At 49.1% G+C, this 24,579-nt stretch overlaps 1 pseudogene; it reads right to left on the reverse strand.

Moving 5' to 3' along the window:
- Positions 1–505: 505 nt before the first annotated feature.
- Positions 506–23,043, reverse strand: LOC140912996 (prostaglandin D2 receptor-like; annotated as a pseudogene).
- Positions 23,044–24,579: the final 1,536 nt, after the last annotated feature.

Here is a 24,579-nt window from a genome sequence, read left to right on the forward strand (position 1 = left end):
TGTCTTTTGGGGAGGGGGTGTTCTTACACTGACAGAAAGATGTGGAGGCTCATCCACAAAAGGGGCATGGTACACCCTGCTGAGAGCACAGCGATTTTAACAGGTTTTGGCAGGACTCCTATGAAGGCTGAAAAATTTCAGGACCACACCTGTCTGCATAGGCACTGAATTCCTTGCTAAATTCAGTTTCCCTAAATTCACTTTGGACTAGTGAAGAATATGAACCTGCCATTTGATCCAGGCTTTGCTTTAGTTTCTTACTCCCATCTCTCCCAAGCAGTTCAGCAGATTTTCTGTGAAGCAGGTGATTACCCTCTTTTGCAGCCTCACTCACTACTGCAGTTACTTCTGCTTCATCATTTGCTCTCTGAATTCTTCCATCAACAAGGTTTGCCAGGCCCTTCATGAATGTGATTTGCTGACTGGTTAGCACATTTCCCAAACCACTGAGATTTAACACAATATTGATAACTACCAGCTCCACTTTTTGTAACCATTCCAATTTCTACTTCAACTCTTCCTTCTTCTCCTGCTCCCTGTCAGGTTTTTTCTCCAGTGCAGCTGCATCTTCTCTTTCCATCTCATTCAGAGTTTTCTTGATCTTTTGAGCATAAAAAGCGAATATCGCCTTCACTGTCTGCAATGACAGGAAACAGAAATGAAACATTTAAAAGAATTAATTTAAGCCCATTACAAAGGCAGAAGTGATTGAATCATAGACGACGATACTGTCCTATATAAAACCCCAAATCTGGGATGCTGTGGCCAGTGGCAGATCAGATTTCACACACACACACACGGTGACTGATACACCGTACTGTTGAGCTGACGGGACTGTCTGTGGAGGGGGGAAAAGGAGTTAGGTCTACATGGCTCACATAGTCCCTGGTGTCTCTACTGACAACATTAACACGGGGGACTTAATGCTAGTTCTGTTGGCAGTGTTTCTGAAGGGACACTTGTCCCCTAGGAAGAGGACCAAGACCGCCAACTCATTTGTCAAAGGGCACTGACCAGCCATCAGATCATCCCAACAGTGTGATGGAAACTCCACCTTGTTCACCCTGGGGCAGCCTCCCCTGCTCCCCCAAGCACTTCCATGGGTTTTCTCATGGCAGTGGGTGACTTGACCCATCAGCAGGTGTAGACACTGTAAAACTTCCCCAAGGTACAAATTAATTTTACCCTTTGCCCTTGGAATTTCCACTGCCACCACCAAACTTTAACTGGGTTTACTGGGAAACGTAGCTTGGACACGTCTTTCCCCCCCAAATCCTCCCAACCCTTGCACCCCACTTCCTGGGGAAGGTTTGGTAAAAATCCTCACCAATTTGCATAGGTGACCACAGACCCAAACCCTTGGATCTTAGAACAATGAACAAGCATTCAGTTTCCTTACAAGAAGACTTTTAATAGAAGTAAAGGAATCACCTCTGTAAAATCAGGATGGTAGATACCTTACAGGGTAATTAGATTCAAAACATAGAGAAACCCTGTAGGCAAAACCTTAAGTTACAAAAAAGACACACAGACAGGAATAGTCATTCTATTCAGCACAACTCTTTTCTCAGCCATTTAAAGAAATCATAATCTAACACATACCTAGCTAGATTACTTACTAAAAGTTCTAAGACTCCATTCCTCTTCTGTCCCCGGCAAAAGCAGCATACAGACAGCCCCAGACCCTTTGTTTTTCTCCCTCCTCCCAGCTTTTGAAAGTATCTTGTCTCCTCACTGGTCATTTTGGTCAGGTGCCAACAAGGTTACCTTTAGCTTCTTAACCCTTTACAGGTGAGATGATTTTTCCTCTGGCCAGGAGGGATTTTAAAGGGGTTTACCCTTCCCTTTATATTTACGACAGTGGGTCAATATCAAGTCATCAAATTAATCTAATTTTCAGGCGGATTTAAACATATAAAATAAACTAGGGAGGTTCTCACATTGCATAACTCACATAGGCTGAGCTCATTGCACCCACCTTGGGTTCCCTGCATCCCTCCATTTCCCCAAGTAGCTCCCTGCATCCCACCCACCCACCCCCCTCTATTTCAGGGGTTTCCTGCAAGTCTCTCCAAACTCTCCCCCCACACACACACCAGAGGTTGTGTGTGCCTTCCATTTCCCCCTTCTCCCATGGCAGGGGTTCTGTGCAGGGTCCCCTTCCCATTCCAGGGTCTCCTAATCTCCCCCAAACCAGGACTTCTGTGGGCCCCCCATTCACCCTTCCTCCCATGGCAAGGTGACCCATTCTCCTCCCATAGCACTGGCTCTGTGAGAAACTGCATTACTCCTTTGCCCTCATTTCTCCTTTTCCCCCCATGCCAAGGGCTCTTTCTGTCCCCCATTCCCTCATGCTAAAGGCTCTATGTGCCTCCTTCCCCCACTTTCTGCACCCCCCCCACCCAAACCAGGCATAACTCCATAACTCCATAGTAACTAGGGTGACCAGATTTAACAGGGAAAATATCAGGACACACAGAGGAAGCAAAAAACAAAAACAGAACCCGCCAGAGCTGCAGAAGAAAAACAAAACAAAACCAAAAAACGCCGGAGCAGCGAAAGCTGCAATATCGGGACAAATGGTGTCCTGACCGTGCATCAGTCGGGACGTGGGACAAAGACCTTAAAATCGGGACAGTACCGATTTTATTGGGACATCTGGTCACCCTAATAGTAACAAAGATTTTAGTCTGGGAAATGCCTTGGCTTCTTAACTAAAAGTCTCACACATGCTCACTAAACCAGAAACCTCATTAGAATGTGACCATGTGACGTTCCTAATGATTTGAAGATTGGTAGTTGTGAACAATGGAGATGTGGCCCTTCCTAAGGCATTAAAGCCCTCTATCCCTTTCATAACCATATAATTTTGACAGATTTCTATGTCCTCCTTTTGGCTTATGTCCTCCACTCTTATTTTTGGACTGTACAGTTTTAGTGTGGTGGCCATTTTGAATTTTTTTATGGGGAACATTAGGATATTTGTGTGTGTGTTTCACATTTAGAGCCATTGTAAAGGTTAGAAGAAAAATATTTTCAGAAGAAAATAGGCTTTTTACACATTTTAAATAAAGAGAGGCTATAGAACAGCTGAGCAAAGCAAACGTTTCAGCCTGTTATGGACAGAGAGAGAAAATAAACTTGGAGAGGCTGCAGAGAAAGTTTCAAAACAACAGGAAAAGAGGAAAGCCTGTAACCCTGGCCAAGATACACACAGCTGGGAGCACATGGCTCTCCTTTGTCTTAGATAACTCTGTTTTAGTTCTACAAAAAGCCTTACTTCTTAGAGTCCAGACTGTGCCGCCTTCTTATGAATACGCAAGCGAACATAAGGTACCGGAGAGAGGCAGAAGAGAGGACAAAGGAAAGAGGACTGTGTGATGGAGTCATCCTGGAGATGGAGCAACTAAAATCCCCCGAGGAGCAGAAACTCTCAGGTAATGCAGCAGACTCCTGGAAGACACTCCAGAGCCTCCTCATCAAACCTACCTCTATTCCCTCCTCCCCCTATCTCCTTCTCCCCCTAACCCTCCTTCCTCTGCCTGAACAGCTGATCACGGGCACACAGGAGCCACGGGGGGCGGAGGGGGAGGAGCTTATCGGGGGGGCTGCCGATGGGTGCTGAGCACCCATCGTTTTTTTTCTTTGGATGCTTCAGCCCTGGAGCACCCACAGAGTCAGTGCCTATGGGCATGGGCAGCGAGTTCTATGGGCCCATGGAGCTCGGGCACCAGGAATATTCCTGTCCCAGGGGGCCGGCTCCAGCAAAGAACCCCTGCCGCCCCCGGGCGATTTAAAACAGCCCGAGGGCTCCCGCTGCCACCCAGCGGGGCTGAGCGGCTTCCCGCGCACTAGTTCCATGGGGCTGCCAGCAGGTCCTTGCAGCCCGTGTGAGGGGGTTATGCCGCTGTGCGCTGCCCCTGCCCCAAATGCCCCTGCGGCCAATGGGAAGCTGCAGGGGTGGTGCCTGGAGACAGCAGCGTGAGGAGACCCCCCGGCCTGCCCCACCTGGGAGCCGCTGCCGGAGGGGGTGCCCCAAGTAAGCATCAACCCCCACATCCACTTCCAGAGCCGGCACCCACACCCCCTCCACAAACACACCCTCCGGCCCCCAAATTTCCTCCTGCACCCCCACCGCCGCACCTCCTCTCACCCCGAAAACTCCCTCCCAGAGCCTGCACCCCTCACCCCCTCCTGCACCCCCATCCTGCACCCCACACCCCCTCCACAAACACCCCCTCCGGCCCCCAAATTTCCTCCTGCACCCCCACCGCCGCACCTCCTCTCGCCCCGAAAACTCCCTCCCAGAGCCTGCACCCCTCACCCCCTCCTGCACCCCCTTCCTGCACCCCACACCCCCTCCACAAACACACCCTCCGGCCCCCAAATTTCCTCCTGCACCCCCACCGCCGCACCTCCTCTTGCCCCGAAAACTCCCTCCCAGAGCCTGCACCCCTCACCCCCTCCTGCACCCCCATCCTGCACCCCACACCCCCTCCACAAACACACCCTCCGGCCCCCAAATTTCCTCCTGCACCCCCACCGCCGCACCTCCTCTCGCCCCGAAAACTCCCTCCCAGAGCCTGCACCCTTCACCCCCTCCTGCACCCCCATCCTGCACCCCACACCCCCTCCACAAACACACCCTCCGGCCCCCAAATTTCTTCCTGCACCCCCACCGCCGCACCTCCTCTCGCCCCGAAAACTCCCTCCCAGAGCCTGCACCCCTCACCCCCTCCTGCACCCCCATCCTGCACCCCACACCCCCTCCCCCAACTCCCTCTTGCATTGCCACCCCTCCCCTGCACCTATTTTTGTCCCCAAACTCCTCCCAGAGCCTGCACACCCACCCCCTCCTGCACCCCCGCCCCCTGCCCAGAGCCTGCACCCAGCACCCAAACTCGTTCCCAGAGCCTGCACTCCAGACCCCCTCCCCACCCAAACTCCCTCCCAGAGCCCGACCTCTCACCCCTTCTGCACCCAAATTCTCTTCCAGAGCCTGCACCCTGCACCCCTCTTGCACCCCAATCCCCTGCCCCAGCCCAGCACCTGCACCCAAACTCCATCCCAAAGCCTACACCCCAGACCCCGTCCCCCACCAAACTTCTTCCCAGAGCCCAACCTCTCACCCCTTCTGCACCCAAATTCCCTTCCAGAGCCTGCACCCTGCACCCCTCTTGCACCCCATCCCCTGCCCCAGCCCAGAGCCTGCACCCAAACTCCATCCCAGAGCCTGCACCCCAGACCCCGTCCCCCACCAAACTTCCTCCCAGAGCCCAACCTCTCACCCCTTCTGCACCCAAACTCCCTCTCAGAGCCTGCATCCCCACTCCCTCGTGCACCCCAATCGCCTGAACCCCAGACCCCCTCCCCCACCCAAACTCCCTCCCAGAGCTTTAGGCAGGTGTGTGTGGGGAGTTTGGGTGTTCTGGGCACCACCAAAATTTCTACAAACCTGCCGCCCCTGCCTATGGGTAGCCCTGAACACACGTATCTGTTTATCAGGCTTCTGTCCTTAGTACCCTCCTTTATGGCTGTGAAAGCTGGGTCACATACTCCAAGCAGGAGTGGAGATTGAACAGTTCCCACCTCTGCTTTCTTGGAGTCACTTGGTACCAGTGGATCATCAATAACGAGATCCATGAGAGAACCAGCCTACAGTCTATGCAGACTATGCTGGACGCTCGCTTGCTTCACTGTCTGGGACACGTGACTCGCATGCCTCAAGATCGTCTGTGGAAGGCCGTGCTCTGTGGCCAACGTAAGAACTCCTGTGACGCAGAGGAAGGCCAAAGCTCCGATACAGTGACAAGGGTCAAGCAAGGTCTCAAGAAATTCAGGATTCCCAGTGACAACTGGGAGAACTCTGCCCACAACTGCTCAGCTGGGAGGAACTGGGTTAAAACTGGTGCAGTCACGGTGGAGAGCCATCAGAGAGCCCAGGCTGAGGCTCACAGGCAAGGAAGGAAGCAGAGTGGGCTCCAACCTCTATCTGGCGAGAAGACCTGTAGCCACTGGGAGAAGGTTTGCTGCTCACGTATCAGACTCTTTTCCCCATACCATCGCTAAGCACCACTGGGGACCAACTTTGTTGCATCTCCTTTCATCTGTCAAGATATTTGACGGCCATATACCATATGCGCTGTAGTTCATATCTGATTGTGTAGGTCTGGTATATAAGTACAGCTGGGAATACTCAGGGGTGATGGCCACCCTCTCCCCTGCAGAGGGAAATAGACCTGGATATAATCTGATAGGGAACCATCACAAATGCTAATTGGATTGTACCTGGGTCAGACGCAGCAGGAAGGAGAGTGACCCCAGACAAAACCTGGCAAAAGCTGATCAGGGTGGAGGGATTGGTTCCCCTTACAGGGAATATGGGACACCCAAAGAAAGTGATGGCATATTTTAAACTAGTTTCCCCCACAGACATGAAGCCAGAGAAAGACAGAGGCAGGAGTAAGGGAAGGAGCTCCGCCTCCCGCCTCTCCATTGGCTATGGAGATATAGAAATCTATGTGTGGTGAAAGGATCACTCGCCAATTGTTCCAAAGTCAGAATACAATTTTGTTGGTTTTTTTTCATGAAAATCTTTTGGTTAATGGGATTAAATTGGGAGACAAGGGGGAAGATAATCTCCATCCAAGAATATTAAAGGAACTGGCACATGAAATTACAAGCCCAATAGCAAAGATTTTTAATGAATCTGTACACTTGCGGGTTGTGCCCTGTGACTGGAGAATTGCTAATACTGTTCTTATTTTTAAGAAAGGGAAAAGAAAGTCAACCTGGAAACTACAAGCCTGTTAGTTTGACCTCAGGTGTATCCAAGGTACTGGAATTTTGAAAGAGAAAGTGGTTAAGGACATAGAGGTACATGGTAGTTGGGATAAAATACAACATTGTTTTACAAAAGGTAGATCCTACCAGTCCAACCCAATTTTCTTCTTTGAGAAGATAACTGATTTTTCAGACAAAGGAAAAGCAGTAGATCTAATCAACCTGGATTTAAATAAGGCATTAGATACAGTTCCACATAGGGAATTATTAGTTAAATTTGAGAAGACGAGGATTAATATGAGAATAGAAAGGTGGATAAGGAACTGGTTAAAGAGGAGACTACAATGGGTCATGCTGAATGGTAAACTGTCAGGCTGAAGGGAGTTTACTAGTGGTGTTCCTCAGGGGTCAGTCTTGGGATCAATCTGATTTAACATTTTTATTACTGACCTTGGCACAGAAAGTGGGAGTGTGCTAATAAAATTTGCGGATGACACAAAGTTGGAGAATATTGCTAATATGGAGGAGGACCGGAATATCATATAAGGAGATCTGGAGGACCTTGAAAACAGGAGTAATAGAAATGGGATGAAATTTAATAGTGTGAATTGCAACATCATGCATTTAGGGACTAACAAGAACAATTTTTGCTATAAGCTGGGGATGTACCAGTTGGAAGTGACAGAAGAGGAGAAAGACCTGGGTGTATTGTTTGATCACATGATGACTACGAGCTACCAATGTGATGCAGCCATGAAAAAGGCTAATGCGGTGCTAGGATGCATCAGACGAGGTATTTCCAGTAGAGACAGGGAAGTGTCAGTACCATTAAACAAGGCACTGGTAAGACCTCATCTGGAATACCGTGTACAATTCTCCTCTCCCATGTTTAAGAAAGATAAATTCAAACTGGAATAGGTGCAGAGAAGGGCTACTAGGAATGGAAGATCTACCTTATGAGAGGAGACTCAAAGATTTTTGCTTGTTTAACGTAACCAAAAGAAGGCTGAGGGGAGATATGATTGCTCTCTATAAATACATCAGAGGGATAAATAACAGGGAGGGAGAGGAGTTATTTTAGTTTAGCACCAATGCGGACACAAGAACAAATGGCTATAAACTGGCCATCAGTAAGTGTAGGCTTGAAATTAGATGAAGGTTTCTAACCATCAGAGGAGTGAAGTTCTGGAACAGCCTTCTAAGGGGAGCAGAAGGGGCAAAAAGCCTAACTGATTTCAAGACTGACCTTGATAAGTTTATGGAGGGGATGGTATAACGAGACTGCCTACAATGGCATTCGGCAACAGCCAGTCTGTGACTCCTAGTAGACAATAACACCGACGGCCGGTGATGGGACAGTAGATGGGGAGGGCTCTAAGTTACTACAAAGAATTCTGTCCCAGGTGTCTGGCTGGTGGGTCTTGCCCACATGCTCAGGGTCTAACTGATGGCCATATTTGGGGTCAGGAAGGAATTTTCCTCCTTGTGAGACTGGTAGAGGGTTGGTTTGTTTGTTTTTATAGGCTTCCTCTGCAGCATGGGGCATGGGTCACTTGCAGGTTTCAACTAGGGCAAATGGTGGATTCTCTGTAACTTGACATTTTTAAATCATGATTTGAGGACTTCAGTAACTCAGCCAGAGGTTCTGGGTCTATTACAGGAGTGGGTGAGTGAGGTTCTGTGGCCTGCAACATAGAGGAGGTCAGACTAGATGATCCTGATGGTCCCTTCTGGCCTTAAACTTTATGAATCTATGCTCTAGGTATCAGTGATTCCTGAATGGAGAATTGCAGGACCCCAGAACTAATTTGTGTGAACTATATTTGAATAAATGGTTGAGAATTAATGGTAATTTTATGCCATTGTTCTTCTTAAAGGAAAATTTCTCCTTCAGCAGGTTCTGAAAAACAATTTTCTACTGCAGAGAACTCCAGGAGAAAACTGACCTCTTCCAAAATGGCTGCTGCTCACCCTAGTTCTAAAAGGACTTGAGGCCTCAGGATCCTTGCCTATGATGCTAGCCTCCATCACTCACACTTTGAACAAGCTCCTTTGTGCTTTCTCCCATGCTGCCCCCCCGCACTTGGGAGGAGGTCGCAATAAATATCAACAAAACTACTTAATCTTCCTCCTTCAAATCCCTCCTCAAAACTCTCCTTTGCTGCAATGCCTAAAATCCCTGTTTGTACAGTGCCTAGCACAATGGAGAGTCCTGGTCCATGGCTGGGGTACCCAGGTACTACCGGAATACACCTAATATGATTCTTTCCAGAGGGACCTAGGGTTGTGAGGCAGCTCCTTACCACCTGCCCTTAGTGTGAGGAAGCTTTTTCTATGCCTGTAGTGGGTCAGCTCCCCAGCTTGGCCAAGGGTAACACAAGCCCTCCCCTCACGGCCTCAGAGGCCCTGCTCTCACTCTACAGGTTAGCACTTGGTACATTCCAACCCTTGAGCCCCTCCCTGGTGTGTCCAGTCTCTGATCACTGGACACTCTCAGTATGCACACATCTGCTGCTTCCAAAGAAACAGTGCACCCCAGCTTACCAGTTACACCTCAGATCATCGCTCCACTCAACTCACAGCACTTAGATATGTTCATAGTGAGATCCAATATCAGTTCATTTACCAAAGCACAGAGGTTCAAGTCGTAGCAAGTAGAAGTATTGAAAACAAATGGCTACATATAAAATAAAATCACCACATGCATTCTAGAGCCTAGACTTAATTAACAAGCTGCTCTCATGTCTAATAAATAATTGCTCATCCAAAACCATTCCAACGCTTTTCATCCAGGCAATCTGTGACCTTATTTCATGAGACAAACATGCTGTCACTTGATTTCCTTGGTAAAGGACCCAGGATGTCCCTGGGCACCTGTCATAAATATAAAGGGAAGGGTAACCACCTTTCTATATACAGTGCTGTAAAATCCCTCCTGGCCAGAGGCAAAAGCTTTCACCTGTAAAGGGTTAAGAAGCTAAGATAACCTCGCTGCCACCTAACCCAAAATGGCCAATGAAGGGACAAGATTCTTTCAAATCGGTGGGGGGGGGGGGACAACAAAGGGTTTGCTCTGTCTGTGTGATGCTTTTGCTGGGAACATATCAGGAATGCAGCCTCACAACTCCTGTTAAGTTAGTAAGTAATCTAGCTAGAAATGTGTTAGATTTCCTTTTGTTTAATGGCTGGTAAAATAAGCTGTGCTGGATGGAATGTATATTCCTGTTTTGTGTCTTTTTGTAACTTAAGGTTTTGCCTAGACGGATTCTCTATGTTTTAAATCTGATTACCCTGTAAGGTATTTACCATCCTGATTTTACAGAGGTGATTCTTTTACCTTTTCTTTAATTAAAATTCTTCTTTTAAGAACCTGATTAATATTTCATTGTTCTTAAGATCCATGGGTTTGGGTCTGTGTTCACCTGTACAAATTGGTGAGGATTCTTAACAAGCCTTCCCCAGGAAAGGGGGTGTAGGGCTTGGGGGGATATTTTGGGGGAAGACGTCTCCAAGTGTGCTCTTTCCCTGGTCTTTGTTTAAAACGCTTGGTGGTGGCAGCATATGGTTCAAGGACAAGGCAAAGTTTGTACCTTGGGGAAGTTTTTAACCTAAGCTGGTAAAAATAATTTTAGGGGGTCTTTCATGCAGGTCTGCACATCTGTACCCTAGAGTTCAGAGTGGGGAAGGAACCTTGACATGGTGTTAGAGGTGAGATCATTTTGAACCAGAAGCACAGCAAGATTTTAAAAGGTTTTGTAAAAGGTGATTACAGCTGTAGATTCTGTCTCTCTGTCTGGGGGACAGAGCAGCAAGCCTAACAAAAGGATTTTTCTGTAGGCTGAGAACAGCTATCAGATAAAATAGGTATCAGGTTACAGCACAGCAAAATTTTACAAGCCAGGTTTTTTTTTTCTTTCTAACTCTCGGGTATAGCTAGGTTAAAAACAGAGAGGTTAGAATGACAGAGAGCAATACTCAACAGAAGCTGGAATTAGCCAGATTTGAGGCTAAGGAAAAACAAAAGGAACATGAAAGACGGGTAAAACTCAGACAGATGGAGATGGATGCACAAGCAGCCAAAGAAAAAGAAAGGGAGGCTGCTCACAGGAGAGAAATGAAGGCAAAAGAAAAAGAAATGGAGGCTGCCCACAGAAGAGAAATGGAGGCAAAAGAAATGGAGGAGAAAAAAAAGAGAGGAAGCATGCTTTGGAGATGAAGAAGGCAAAGACTCAGCAAAATATACTGAATAATCCTAACAATTCTTCTCCAACAATCCACATATGGGAGCTACTATGTCCACAGTATGATGAATCCAGTGATATTGCTGAAAATTTTCTCACCTGTGCACACTCCATCAAATTCCTAAAGCTCACAAAATAACCACACTGGTCGCAAAATTGACTGAAAGAGTTCTGAACATATTCAATAAGATGCCTATTGATAAGGCTTCTGACTATAATAAATTCAAGGATTTGGTTTTAAAGCAATTTCAAGGTACACCTGAAACTTACAGAGTAAAATTTAGATTCCTTAAGAGAGGGCCTGGACTAAGTAATGTAGTTTATGTAAATCAGATGAAGGATCTGTTAGATAAATTGGTCAAAGGAAGGGGTGAAACTAGCTTTGAGAAGTGTGTGATTTGATGACACAGGAGCAATTCCTGAATATGTCCAAGGAGGACACAGACTCATAGGCTCATAGACATTAAGGTCAGAAGGGACCATTATGATCATCTAGTCTGACCTCCTGCACAATGCAGGCCACATAATCTCACCCACCCACTCCTGCAATAAACCTCTCACCTATGTCTGAGCTCTTGAAGTCCTCAAATCATGGTTTAAAGACTTCAAGGAGCAGAGAATCCTCCAGCAAGTGACCTGTGCCCCATGCTACAGAGGAAGGCGAAAAACCCCCAGGGACTCTTCCAGTCTTCCCAGGAGGAAAATTCCTTCTTGACTCCAAATATGGCGGTCTGCTGAACCCTGAGCATGTGGGCAAGACTCACCAGCCAGATACCCAGGAAAGAATTCTCTGTAGTAACTCAGATCCCACCCCATCTAACATCCCATCACAAGTCATTCGGCCTATTTACCATGAATATTTAAAGATCAATTAATTGCCAAAATCATGTTATCACATCATACCATCTCCTCCATAAACTTATCGAGTTTAATCTTGAAGCCAGATAGGTCTTTTGCTTCCCTTGGAAGGCTATTCCAGAACTTCACTCCTCTGATGGTTAGAAACCTTTGTCTAATTTCAAGTCTAAACTTCCCAATGGACAGTTTATATCCATTTGTTCTTGTGTCCACATTGGTATTGAGCTTAAATAATTCCTCTCCCTCTCTGGTATTAATCCCTCTGATATATTTATAGAGAGCAATCATATCTCCCCTCAACCTTCTTTTAGTTAGGCTAAACAAGCCAAGCTCCTTGAGTCTCCTTTCATAAGACAAGTTTTCCATTCCTCGGATCATCCTAGTAGCCCTTCTCTGTACCTGTTCCAGTTTGAATTCATTCTTCTTAAACATGGGAGACCAGAACTGCACACAGTATTCCAGATGAGGTCTCACCAGTGCCTTGTATAACGGTACTAATACCTCCTTATCTCTACTGGAAATACCTCGCCTAATGCATCCCAAGACTGCATTAGCTTTTTTCACAGCCATATCACATTGGTGGCTCATAGTCATCCTGTGGTCAACCAATACTACAAGATCCTTCTCCTCCTCCTTTACTTCTAATTGATGCGTCCCTAGCTTATATCTAAAATTCTTGTTATTAATCCCTAAATGCATGACCTTACACTTCTCACTATTAAATTTCATCCTATTACTATTACTCCAGTTTACAAGGTCATCCAGATCCTCCTTTATGATATCCTGGTCCTTCTCTAAATTGGCAATACCTCCCAGCATTGTATCATCCGCAAACTTTATTAGCACACTCCCACTTTTTGTGCCAAGGTCAGTAATAGAAAGATTGGTCCCAAAACCGATTCCTGAGGAACTCCACTGGTAACCTCTCTCCAGTCTGACAGTTCACCTTTCAGTATGACCCGCTGTAGTCTCCACTTTAACCAATTCCTTATCCACCTTTCAATTTTCATATAGATCCCCATCTTTTCCAATTTAACTAATAATTCCCCATGTGGCACGGTATCAAATGCCTTACTGAAATCTAGGTAAATTAGATCCACTGCGTTTCCTTTGTCTAAAAAATCTGTTACTTTCTCAAAGAAAGAGATCAGGTTGGTTTGGCATGATCTACCTTTTGTAAAACCATGTTGTATTTTGTCCCATTTACCATTGACCTCAATGTCCTTAACTACTTTCACCTTCAAAAATTTTTCCAAGACCTTGCATACTACAGAAGGCAAACTAACAGGCCTGTAGTTACCCAGATCACATTTTTTCCTTTTCTTAAAAATAGGAACTATGTTAGCAATTCTCCAGTCATATGGTACAACCCCTGAGTTTACAGATTCATTAAAAATTCTTGCTAATGGGCTTGTAATTTCATGTGCCAATTCCTTTAATATTCTTGGATGAAGATTATCTGGGCCCCCCGATTTAGTCCCATTAAGCTGTTTGAGTTTTGCTTCTACCTCAGATATGGTAATATCTACCTCCATATTCTCATTCCCATTTGTCATGCTACCATTATCCCTAAGATCCTCATTAGCCTTATTAAAGACTGAGGCAAAGTATTTGTTTAGATATTGGACCATGCCTAGATTATCCTTAACCTCCACTCCATCCTCAGTGTTTAGCAGTTCCACATCTTCTTTCTTTGTTTTCTTCTTATTTATATGGCTATAGAACCTTTTACTATTGGTTTTAATTCCCTTTGCAAGGTCCAACTCTACTTGACTTTTAGCCTTTCTCACTTTATCCCTACATGTTCTGACCTCAATAAGGTAGCTTTCCTTGCTGATCCCTCCCATCTTCCACTCCATGTATGCTTTCTGCTTTTTCTTAATCACCTCTCTGAGATGCTTGCTCATCCAGCTTGGTCTACAGCTCCTGCCTATGAAATTTTTCCCCCTTTCTTGGGATGCAGGCTTCCAATAGCTACTGCAGCTTTGACTTGAAGTAATCCCAGGCCTCATCTGCCTTTAGATCCATAAGTTCTTCAGTCCAATCCACTTCCCTAACTAATTTCCTTAATTTTTGAAAGTCAGCCCTTTTTGAAATCAAAAACCCTAGTTGCAGATTTATTTTTGTTTATCCTTCTGTTCAGTTTAAACTGAATTAGCTCATGATCACTTGAGCCAAGATTATCCCCTACAACCATTTCTTCTATGAGGTCCTCACTACTTACCAAAACCAAATCTAAAATGGCATCCCCTCTAGTCGGTTCAGCAACTACCTGCTGAAGGAATCCATCATCTATCGCATCTAGGAAAATCTGAGCCCTATTATTATTACTAGCACTCGTCCTCCAGTCTATATCTGGGAAGTTAAAGTCTCCCATGATCACACAGTTTCCATTAGTATTTACTTCATTAAAAACATTAAAGAGGGCTCTATCCATATCCAAATTAGATCCCGGCGGTCTATAGCACACCCCAAGCACTCTCCCAGGGGAGGCTCTAGTAGTTTTCTTCCCCAATGTGATTTTTGCCCAGACGGACTCTGTCTTATCCATTCCATCGCTTCTTATTTCTTTACATTCTACCTCATCATTGATATACAATGCTACTCCACCACCTTTACCTTTATTTCGGTCTTTCCTAAACAGCACATACCCTTCAATACCTGTAGTCCAGTCATGACGACTATTCCCCCATGTTTCTGTTCTCCCTATAATATCTGGTTTCACTTCCTGCAGCAGTAGCTCTAGTTCCTCCATTTTGTTACCTAGACTCCTCGCATTGGTGCACAAACATTTTAATTTTTGCTGTTTGGCCTTGCTCACATTCTGTACCCGATTAGGCACGGACATTCTACAGCCAGTGTGACCTATTAGACTGGTATCCACACTGCCCTTCCTACATATATACATTCTCCAACCCACAGCTGTATCCTTTCTTACTTCGTTTTCTTCCCTCTCAATGCTAAAATCCGGCATGGAGTTTACCTGGACATCTCCCAACCATCTCCCCCAAATTCCTAGTTTAAAGCTCCCTTAATCAGTTGTGCCAGCCTCCATCCTAGAAGTCTATTTCCTTCCCTACTCAGATGAAGTCCATCCCGAGAGAACTGTCCTCTGTCCATGAATGCCTCCCAGTGGCCATACATCCCAAAGCCCTCCTTATAGCACCACTGCCTGAGCCATCTATTTCCTTAAGCGTTGATAGTCATAATCTTGTCACACCTTTGTTGCCCTTTTCTAGGAACAGGCAGAATCCCACTGAAGATCACCTGAGCCTCGATTTCCTTAAGCGTCTTCCCTAGCCTAGCATAGTCTCCCTTGATACGTTGCAGCGAGAATCTACTGGTATCATTTGTTCCCACTTGAAGGGTAATCAGTGGATTCTTTCCCGCTCCCTTTAGGATCCTTTTCAACCTCAGGTCTACATCCCGTATCTTAGCACCTGGACGACAGCACACCCTTCTATTCTCTGGATCAGCTCTGGTTACAGGCCTGTCTATTCTTCTCAGTAAAGAGTCCCTGATCACGTAGACCTGCCTTTTCCTGGTGACCATGCCATTTTCCGGTCCATCCCCTGTTCCCTCTGGCTGCAAGTTCTTTCCATTCCTATTCTCCCTTGTAATCCTCTTCAATCCATCCTGTATCCTCCTGGGGCTCATATTTGGTGTAGTCTCCATTGACTCTTCCCCTTTTCCTATAGGACTAACTGCTCTTCTCTTCTTTCTTGCTCTTCCACCTTCAGTGACTACCTGCTCAGCCCCTTCTTCATTTTCCAACTCTGCAAACCTATTCTTGAGCTCTATTTCTCCTTCACTAGCCCGTTTTTTCCTCTGCCTGGTTCTCTTAGTCCCATGCTTCTACTGTCCATTTTCTTCACCAAGCAGTCTCCCCTCAGAATTCTGCAGTCCTGCTTCCATCTGCAAGTCTGAGCTATTCCCTTCAGCTGCCTCATGTCTTATATATGATATAAAGCAGTGTTTATGGGATAACAAAATGGACTCAGCAGAAAGTCTTGCTTCTTATGCTGATCAATACGAGCAGTCCCAGACCGCCAGAGAGGAGGGGCAAGCTGGAACAAAACGGGTGGAGGGAGGAGAGAGGAACAACCCTAGTCACAGTTGGAGCGGATACCAGAAGGAACACCCTCAGACCGTACCCTACTACCGGGGGCAGCAGCAGCAACCCAGCCAAGGTAGGCCCCAAAGATAATGGGAAAAGTGGGGCCTTGCCCTCCCCTGTGGGTGGTCACACCAGCAGAGTCCTCTCCCCACAACAGCAGCAGCAGCCCCCAAGAAGTGGCGAGCAATCAGCTGGCACTGCCAGGACAACAACTCTGTATAGTGTGATACAGGAGGGCCAGGGAGCACTGGGATAGTGGTCGAGGGGAAATACATAAGCACTAGGCTAATTAAGGCATAGTTCCCTGTAGACTAGGGAGCGTGGCTACAGGTTAATTGGAGCACCTGCAGTCAATTAAGGCCCTGTCAGGAACCTAATAACACCCCCCGCCCTGGGGCATCAGGAAGTCAGAGAGAAGGAGTGAGGATTGGAGCTTGGAGGTGTGCTATGAGACTTGAAAGACCAAAGACCTGAAGTAAGGGAGTCCTCCTTCCCCCAGTGTCTAAGGACTGCAGGTACCCCACCCAAGGGGGAAGAGAGTAAGAACCACAGGGGTTGAGAGGGGCTGGGGCTCAGAGGGAGGAGCAAACCCAGACCCCTTCCCTGCTTCCCTCTTTTACCACCTTCCTGGGTCACTAATGGGGCCCTCTGTGCCCCAAGAGCAAGGGAAAAGGGTGACATCTTAGTCCCCTGCCAAGAAAAGCCCAGCACCCACCATACTAACATTGTTCATCTTGTCACAGGACATAAAGTAGATATCTGGGGATTTGCAGGGCTCTGGTCATAACCTCTGCCTTTTCAGTTAGGGGTGAACTCTTCACATACCTCAATGCTCTCTAGTGGGATATCCCTATGGCATTCAGTCATGAAATCAGTAAGAGGGTCCCCCAAACAGAATATAATTTTTATAGCAAAGATTAGGACTGCTTCTCCGTGTGTGTCCACAGTTGGAGCCATTTTAAAAGTTAGAAGGAAAAACTATTTTTTTTCAGAAGAAAATAAGCTTTTTATATGTTTTAAATGTTAGTAAACAGAGGAATAAAATGCTAAGGCAGAAATCTGTTAACAGACCTTTTCAGAGAACAATAATTTTTATGCATTTAGGTTATTTTGAAATATAGTCTGAGAATAACTGTATGTGTGTTTTGAAATAGAGGCATTAAATATGAGTCAAAGTGGGGGTGGGTTAAACAAAACCCAAAGTGAGAGAGGATGCAGAACAGCTGAGAAAAGCAAAAAAGACTTTCAGGCATTTACAGAAAGAGACCATGAACTCAGAGAATGTTTCAAAACAGGTAAGGAAGAAAAGCTGTTTCTCTCTTCCCACCAGCTGTCTCTGCAGCTGCCACTACTCAAATGTCAAAACAATGAGGAGTCCTTGTGGCACCTTAGAGACTAACAAATTTATTTGAGTTTAAGCTTTCTTATGCTCAAATAAATTTGTTAGTCTCTAAGGTGCCACAAGGACTTCTCGTTGTTTTTGCTGATACAGACTAACACAGCTACCCCTCTGAAACCTGTCACTATTCAAATGTCAGTAATTCCAGGGCAGTCAGCCTTGGACAAGCCACGACTCTTTGCTGAGCCAATCACCAGGACTGGATTAACACTCCTGTGGGCCTGGGGCTATTAGATTTTATGGGGCCACTGGGGGTTTGGAGTGCGGGAATGGGCTCAGGGCTAGGGCAGGAGATTGAGGTGTGAGAGGGGGTGGGCTCTGGGGTGGGGCTAGGGATGGGATGGGGGTTGGGTGTGGCAGGAGGTGTGGGGTAAAGGCTCTAGATGCAAGTTTAGGTGCGGGAGAGAGTTCAGGGCTGGGACAGGGAGTTGGGGTGGAGGTGCAGGGTCTGGGAGGGCGTTTAGGTGCAGGGGAAGGGTAGCTTTGGGCTGGGGAAGGAGGTTGGGGTGCAGGAGGGGGTGTGGGGTGCAGGCTCTGGCCAGGAGGCGCTTGCCTCGGGTGGCTCCTGGTCGGCAGAGCTAAGGCAGGATCCCGCTTGCCCTGGCTCCACACTGGTCTGCTCCTCGAGGTGGCCAGCATGTCTGGCGGAGGGGCCTGGCTGCTCTGCATGGTGCACGCTGCCCGTGTCTGCAGGTGCTGCCCCCGCAGCTTCCATTGGCCACTGTTCCCGGCCAATGGGAGCTGCAGAGCCAGTGCTGGGGGCAGGGGCAGCACACAGAGTTTCCCTGAACGCCCCTTGCCTAGGCCAGAGCTTGCGGATCCAGTCACGTGGGGGGTTAGGGGGCACTGAGGCTCGGGGACTGGTGTCTGGTCTGCGGCATGGATTCTTGCCGAGGGCTGGATGAAAAGAAGCAGCAGGCTGCGTCCGGCCTGTGGGGCCCCCCTTAGCCCGGGGCTCTGGGCTGCAGCCCCTAAAGCCCCTGCGCTAATCCAGCCCTGCCAATCACAAGCTATTCTTTAGGACTGGTTCAGGAAAATGCAATTCTATGACATCTAATGCCCCAAGAGGTGTGGCTTTTGTTCAATGATTGGGCTAAAACATACAAGGGTTTGTAGAAATACACCAGCCTTTTAAAAACTAGTGCTAGCTTGCTTTTTAAAGTTTGGCCTACAGGAAAACTGCTCTAAAAATTACTACATGTAAACTGGAGATAAAGGTTGAGGTTTACACACTTCACACAAAACCCACACAGGCTACCTCAAAAGACCAACCAACCAGTCTATGTAAAACAGATAGCAACATATTTTACCAGAGAGAGGGCTATTTCTCCTCCACACTCTTTCTTTCCTAACCTCTTAAAAATCTCAGTGCTGTTAAACCAAGTAAAGTTTTAACCAACAAACTTTTAAAGCACCAACCAAAAGGAGCATGGGTGTAGATTTCCTTTTTTAGAAAATTGATGTAAATTTAGCAGACACTCTTATTTGTTTTTAGTTTTGTACCAGGAATCAAATAACCTCTTTTTTTTACATAAAGATTTTAGCCCTTGTCTTTAAAAATGGTACGAAGACTCTCATGAAAGTCTGTTCTGTGCCTTTAAGAGCAGAGCATGGGCTAGTGAGAAGGAGCTGAAAGTTGTCTAAGCTCCCACCAGTCTCTCTGCAGCCCAAGCTTCTCCAGCTGGGGGTCACAACCCCCAGTCCTACCATGGTGATCAGTGGGGAAGGGTCAATGGGATGGTTATAGGGGAGATCCCCTCTGCTGGGGTGATGAGTAGGGACAGAGAGACAGGAAGGTCGATACGGGAGCCAGCCTGGGGCTGGAGGCAATGAGCAGGGCCCCAGCGTGTACCCGGCCTTCTCCTAATTCTGCCTGTGCATCCCCCCGCTAATGACACAATCCCAGCCCAGGCCCAGCTACGTACCTGTTCCAGTAATGCTGGTTCCTAGAAGGCAAAAGAAGAGACAAAGGACACAGTTATACCCACAGTAACAACTGCAAGAACAGCAGCCTCTGGATCACCCCCTGCCTCTATTCATTGCATCCCTTATCCCCAGCCTCCGCATCAACCCTCCCTCTATCCGCTCTTCCCTAAATAACTTCCCCGCTCCCTATTTCCTCCTGTCCCTCTCTGTGCCCCCTTCTCTTCCTCCATTCCCTCTGCCCTCTCCCTGTGCCCCCTCCCGTTCCTGGGATGCCTCCTGCCCCCTCCATGATGCCTCCCCTCCCTCTGTTTCTTCCTTCTTAATTCCATGGCCTCTCCCCTCTCTGTATTGTATCCTCCCCCTCCCCATGTCCCCCACCTCCACCTTAATCCCTCCTCCCCCTTCCTGTGTCTCCTCTCCTACATCTATTCCCTCCTGCCCCATCCCAGATCCCGACTCCTTCTATTCCCTCTCCCTGTACCCCCTCCCTTACCTCTCTTCTCTCCTGCCCCTCCCGTGCCCCCTCCCATCCTGCTATTCCCTCCTACCTCTGCCCCATCCCCGTCTCACTCTATTCCTTCTTTCCCCTCCCCCAGAACACTCCCCTCCCTCCATTCCCTCCTCCCTCTCTCCCCAACTTCGATTTCCTCATCGCCCTCTTCTCTCATTCTTCCTTCCTACTCCTACCCCTGCACCCTGTCCTCCCTCTATTGCCTGCTCCCCCTCCCCGTGCCCCCTCTTGTTCCTCCATTCCCTCTTGCCCCTCTGTGGCCCCCTCCCCTCTGTTCCTATATCCTCCTCTCTCCATTTTCTCCTCTCTGTGCCCCCCCCCACTGTATTCCATCCTCCCCACTCTATGCTTCCTCCTCTCCTTAGGATAAAATATCAGAGTTGGAAGGGACCTCAGGAGGTCATCTAGTCCAACCCCCTGCTCAAAGCAGGACCAATCCCCAATATTTGCCCCAGATCCCAAACGGACCCCTCAAGGATTGAACTCACAACCCTGGGTTTAGCAGGCCAATGCTCACACCACTGAGCTATCCCCCCTCCCCTCCTTCTGTTTCCTCTTCCCTTTCCCTGTGTCTCTTCTCTTCCCTGTATTCCCTCTTCCACAGGCCCTTTCCCCCTCCCCTTCCTCTATCCCCTCCTCCCCCTCCCTCTGCAAATATTGACAACATTAAAATCCAACAAGTGCATCTCTCTTCACCCCTCCCCAGCCTGTCCTGCAGGCCCATTGTGGGGTGGGGGTGCTGGAGGGGCCTGGGCTTGGGCAAGGCAGGGGAAAGCACAGTAGGTGAAGGTTCATAGAGAGACACTAACAATGTGTTTAGTACCAGGGTGTAAGCCCCCACCAGTCTCACTCCAGGGTTTCTCCAGCTATGGGTGATGACGAGCCCCAGTCTTGCCACAGTGATTAGTGTGGAGGGGTTCCAGCTGGCTGCTCTGGGTAATGGTTGGTGGGAGGGCTATAAGGGAGATCCTCTCTGCTGGTGTGATGAGTAGGGACAGAGAGACAGGAAGGTCGATATGGGAGCCAGCCTGAGGCTAGAGGAAATGAGCAGGGCCCAAGCGTGTACTTGGCCTTCTCCTAATTCTGCCTGCTTATCCCCCCTGCGAATGACACAATCCCAGCCCATGCCCAGCTATGTCCCAGTGACGTCCCTTGAGATGATGGTTCTCCCTTCAAGGCAAAAGAAGGGACACAGGACACAATTATACCCACAATAACAACTGCAACACAGAGGACCCTGACCACCACCTGCCTCTATTCATTGTAACCTTCTCCCCAGCTTCCCCATCGACCCTTCCTGGGCACTTTTAGGTCTATTGGAACAATCCTATGTCTTTATTCATAAACAGGACACTCCCCTTCTGACTGGTTCTTCCTGTAGATTTCCTCTCTTGTAGATATCACAATCTCTCGGCACCTGGCTCAGTACACAAAAACGCACACGGTGTGAGGCATAGAATGCAACGTACACACATGGCCAGACAGGAAGATAGGCGTCTGTTACTTCCTGCCTGGGGGGTACATTCCTGTGATTTGTTTCCTCCTGGCAACCTGCCTTAATCCCAAATCCTCAAGAATATAATTTTCAGACTAGATCCATAATTCCCTAACTATGATCCCTACCTACATTTTGCAGTGATGATGACGGCTAGAGGGCCACCTGCTGTCGGTAACAGACCTCACATGCCACCCTTTGGTGAACAATAATGTAGAGACTTGACCCAGAAGATCCCTGTAAAACCCTCTGCACGCGCTGTGCCCTCCGTCATTTGGCACCAAAAGCTCCCTGAATCACACCTCACACGCTACATGGATGCAGCAGGGTCAGCCACCGGCTGATCTGCATGAATTGGCTCAGAACCCTCTTGTCTGGTGTCATATTCTTCAAGCTCCGCACTCCAGTGTCGCAGTCTGGAGTCGGTGCCTTTGTTCTGGAGCAGGGGCTGGTAGACCCCTGAATTCTCTGCTGAACGGGGGAGGCCGTAGCTGCCGGGCTGCCCACACAGCCACGTAATGTTCTTTGTCTGTGACACCGTCATTTCGTTCACTGGGCGTCAGTTTTTGTTTTACTAAAGCAGCAGGATGCTTTTTATTGCCTTCACCAGCTGGCGTTAGCAAGGCCCCCAGACCTGTGTTACCTGCACCAGTGAACAGAGCCAAGACTTTGTCCAAGTCTGGACTGGCCAGAGCAGGTTTCTCTGACAGCACCCACCAGCCAGAGCTGTTTGACGGCGCCCGGGGCTGGACACCGACCAGCGAGCGGCTGGTGGGAGGTGCTCGGGGGAGGAGGCAGAGAGTGTGCAGTGGGCGGGGGGGAGTGTTTCAGGAGAGGGGGTGGAGAGGAGTGAGTGGTGGGTGGGCTGGGGGGCCTCGGATGAGGGGGCAGAGTGGGGTCGGGAAGAGGTGGAGCGAGGGCGGGGCCTCGTGGTGGAGCGGGAGTGGAGCATCCACCGGGGAAAAACACAAGTCCGTGGGCCAGCAGGAGGAGGGGATCCAGCTGCATCATGTGCTCTGCTCTGTGGGGGGCGCTGTGCCTGGCCCGCCACCGGGCAGCTCCTGCCCTGCAGCCAGGGTCCACGCGGTCGAGGCTGCGCACGGGGGCCAGCACCAGCAAACACAGCAGGCCCACGTTGCGCACAGAGCAGCCCAGCACGGCGGTGACACTGCTGGCCGTGCGGATGAAGCACCAGGTGCCGTACTGCACGGGGGTGCGGAGCCCAGCAGTGGCAGGGCGCAGAAGGGGGCGCAGAGCACGATGGCAGCTGGGACCAGCAGTGGCAACCGAGTGGTGGCTGATGTGGGGCTGGTAGAAGTCAAGGGGGGCCCAGGGGAACAAGCACTCCAGGGCCATGGCCAGCAGCAGCAGCCTGGGGCAGCCCGAAGAAGGCCATGAGGAAGGTGAAGAGCCGACACAGGCTGCCCGGCTCCCCCCACCCCACCGCTGCTCCCCAGCCCAGGTCGCTGAGGCTCCAGCTGTGCGCGTAGTGACCAGCACCATGGGGCGGAGCAGGCCCTTGCCCAGCAGGTCAGTGACCGACAGCCTGCTCACCCGCAGGGAGAAGGCAGGAGCCCCCTGCAGCTGGTGCTGGCCCAGCAGGAAGGTAGCGAGTTCCCCGCAGCCCGGCACCGAAGAGCAGCAAGCTGGCAGTGCCGACTGGCCGCCCTCCATGGTGCGGCTACTCCAGCAGCAGTAGCCACCAGCTTCCATGGGAGGCTGCAGGGAGAGCCTGGCTCGGCGTGTGGCCCTCAGGGGAGGAGGGATGTCGAGAGTGGTGAGCGCGGTTCTGCCTTAGTGCTGCCTGGAGGGCATGGAGAGGGCTCCCCGGAGGTGTGGCAGCTCCGCATGGCATCGCCCGCTCCCCACCTGGCTGGGCAGAGGCTCCCGCCCCAAGCCCGCCTGCACTCACCCCCATTCTGGCAGCCCAGGCCTGCCAGCTACTGTCACTCGGATGGCACCCCCTGACCACGTCGCCCACCCCTAGGGCTGGCCCTGATTGTTATGAGCTGAGCAGGAATTGCTGAAGAGAGCAACATCATCTGTGTGAGCTCCAGCAAAGTCCTGTGACCCCACTAACAACTGTTAACAAGCCTCTGAAATGTGGCTCCTGCATTAATTAACCCAAATGGCAACACTTGACATTCATAAAGTCCTAAATCAGGTATGAAGGTGGATTTTTTTCTGTGCTTCGCTTTCTAAGGGAATTTGTCAGACCAGGGCTGCTCACTCAGCTGCCGTGACTCACCCTCCAGCAGTGACTCAGCCCCTGGGACACGCTGCAGCCGCCTATCCCTGAGCAGGGCCCAGGTCAGGTGACTCCCAGCCACAGGTATTTCACTGATCCCGCCTGAGCTACCAGTTAGTGTGTGCAACAGCATCACCTGGAGACAAACCCTCCTGCTGCCTCACAATGTTGTTGCCTTCTTCCAGCCCACTCCGGCCTTGTCTGTGCCCTACTCTGGCCTTGCTCCAGCCCTGCTCCTGACCCGCTCCATCCCTGCATCTTCCTGCTTACCCCCAGAACCCTGGAATGACTCCAGCCCGGCTTCAACCTTTGGCCTGCAGCTGGACTCTGACTACGCTACTGATTTGGCTTGTCCATGGACTCTGACCTCAGTTCTGACCCACAGTCTGTCCCCAGACCCCTGTTTCAGTGCCACTCTCAGCCCGATCCCGACCACCACGCCAACGACCAGGCCTGACTGCCTGGAACCAGAGCCTGACACTTTATTAAATCCAAGGTGATCAGGAACTTTGCCCTGACTAAAGTGTCTAGCACGTCATCAATTCTGGGCATAGGGTATGTATCAGGAGCCATGACAGTGTTACATTTTCTGTAACCAACAGAAATCCTTATGGCTCCATATTTCTTGGGATCCATAACAACTGAACATGCCCAGAGACTGTTTGACTCTTTAATTATTCCCATGAGCAGCATGCTTGCCATCCCCTTATGAGCTTACTGCTGCATTTCATCCGTTGCCTGATGTGCTCTGCAGGTTGTGATCCCACAATGTAAAACTTAGGGACTATCTTGTGAATCAGGCCCGGCCTACTCAACAATACTTGCCAGTGACTCTGCAGCAGAGCCATGACCTGCCTCTTTTCAGTTAGGGTGAACAATTCACACACTTCAGTGCTCCCTGGTGGGATATCCCTATGGCATTCAGGAATCAAATCAGTGAGAGGGGCTGTCTTACAGTCCTCTGCACAGTGTATCATCTTGACAATGGCTTCACTATTGTG

Source organism: Lepidochelys kempii, chromosome 6 (genome assembly GCF_965140265.1).
Source record: "Lepidochelys kempii isolate rLepKem1 chromosome 6, rLepKem1.hap2, whole genome shotgun sequence".
In the NCBI taxonomy this organism is placed as follows: Eukaryota; Metazoa; Chordata; order Testudines; family Cheloniidae; genus Lepidochelys; species Lepidochelys kempii.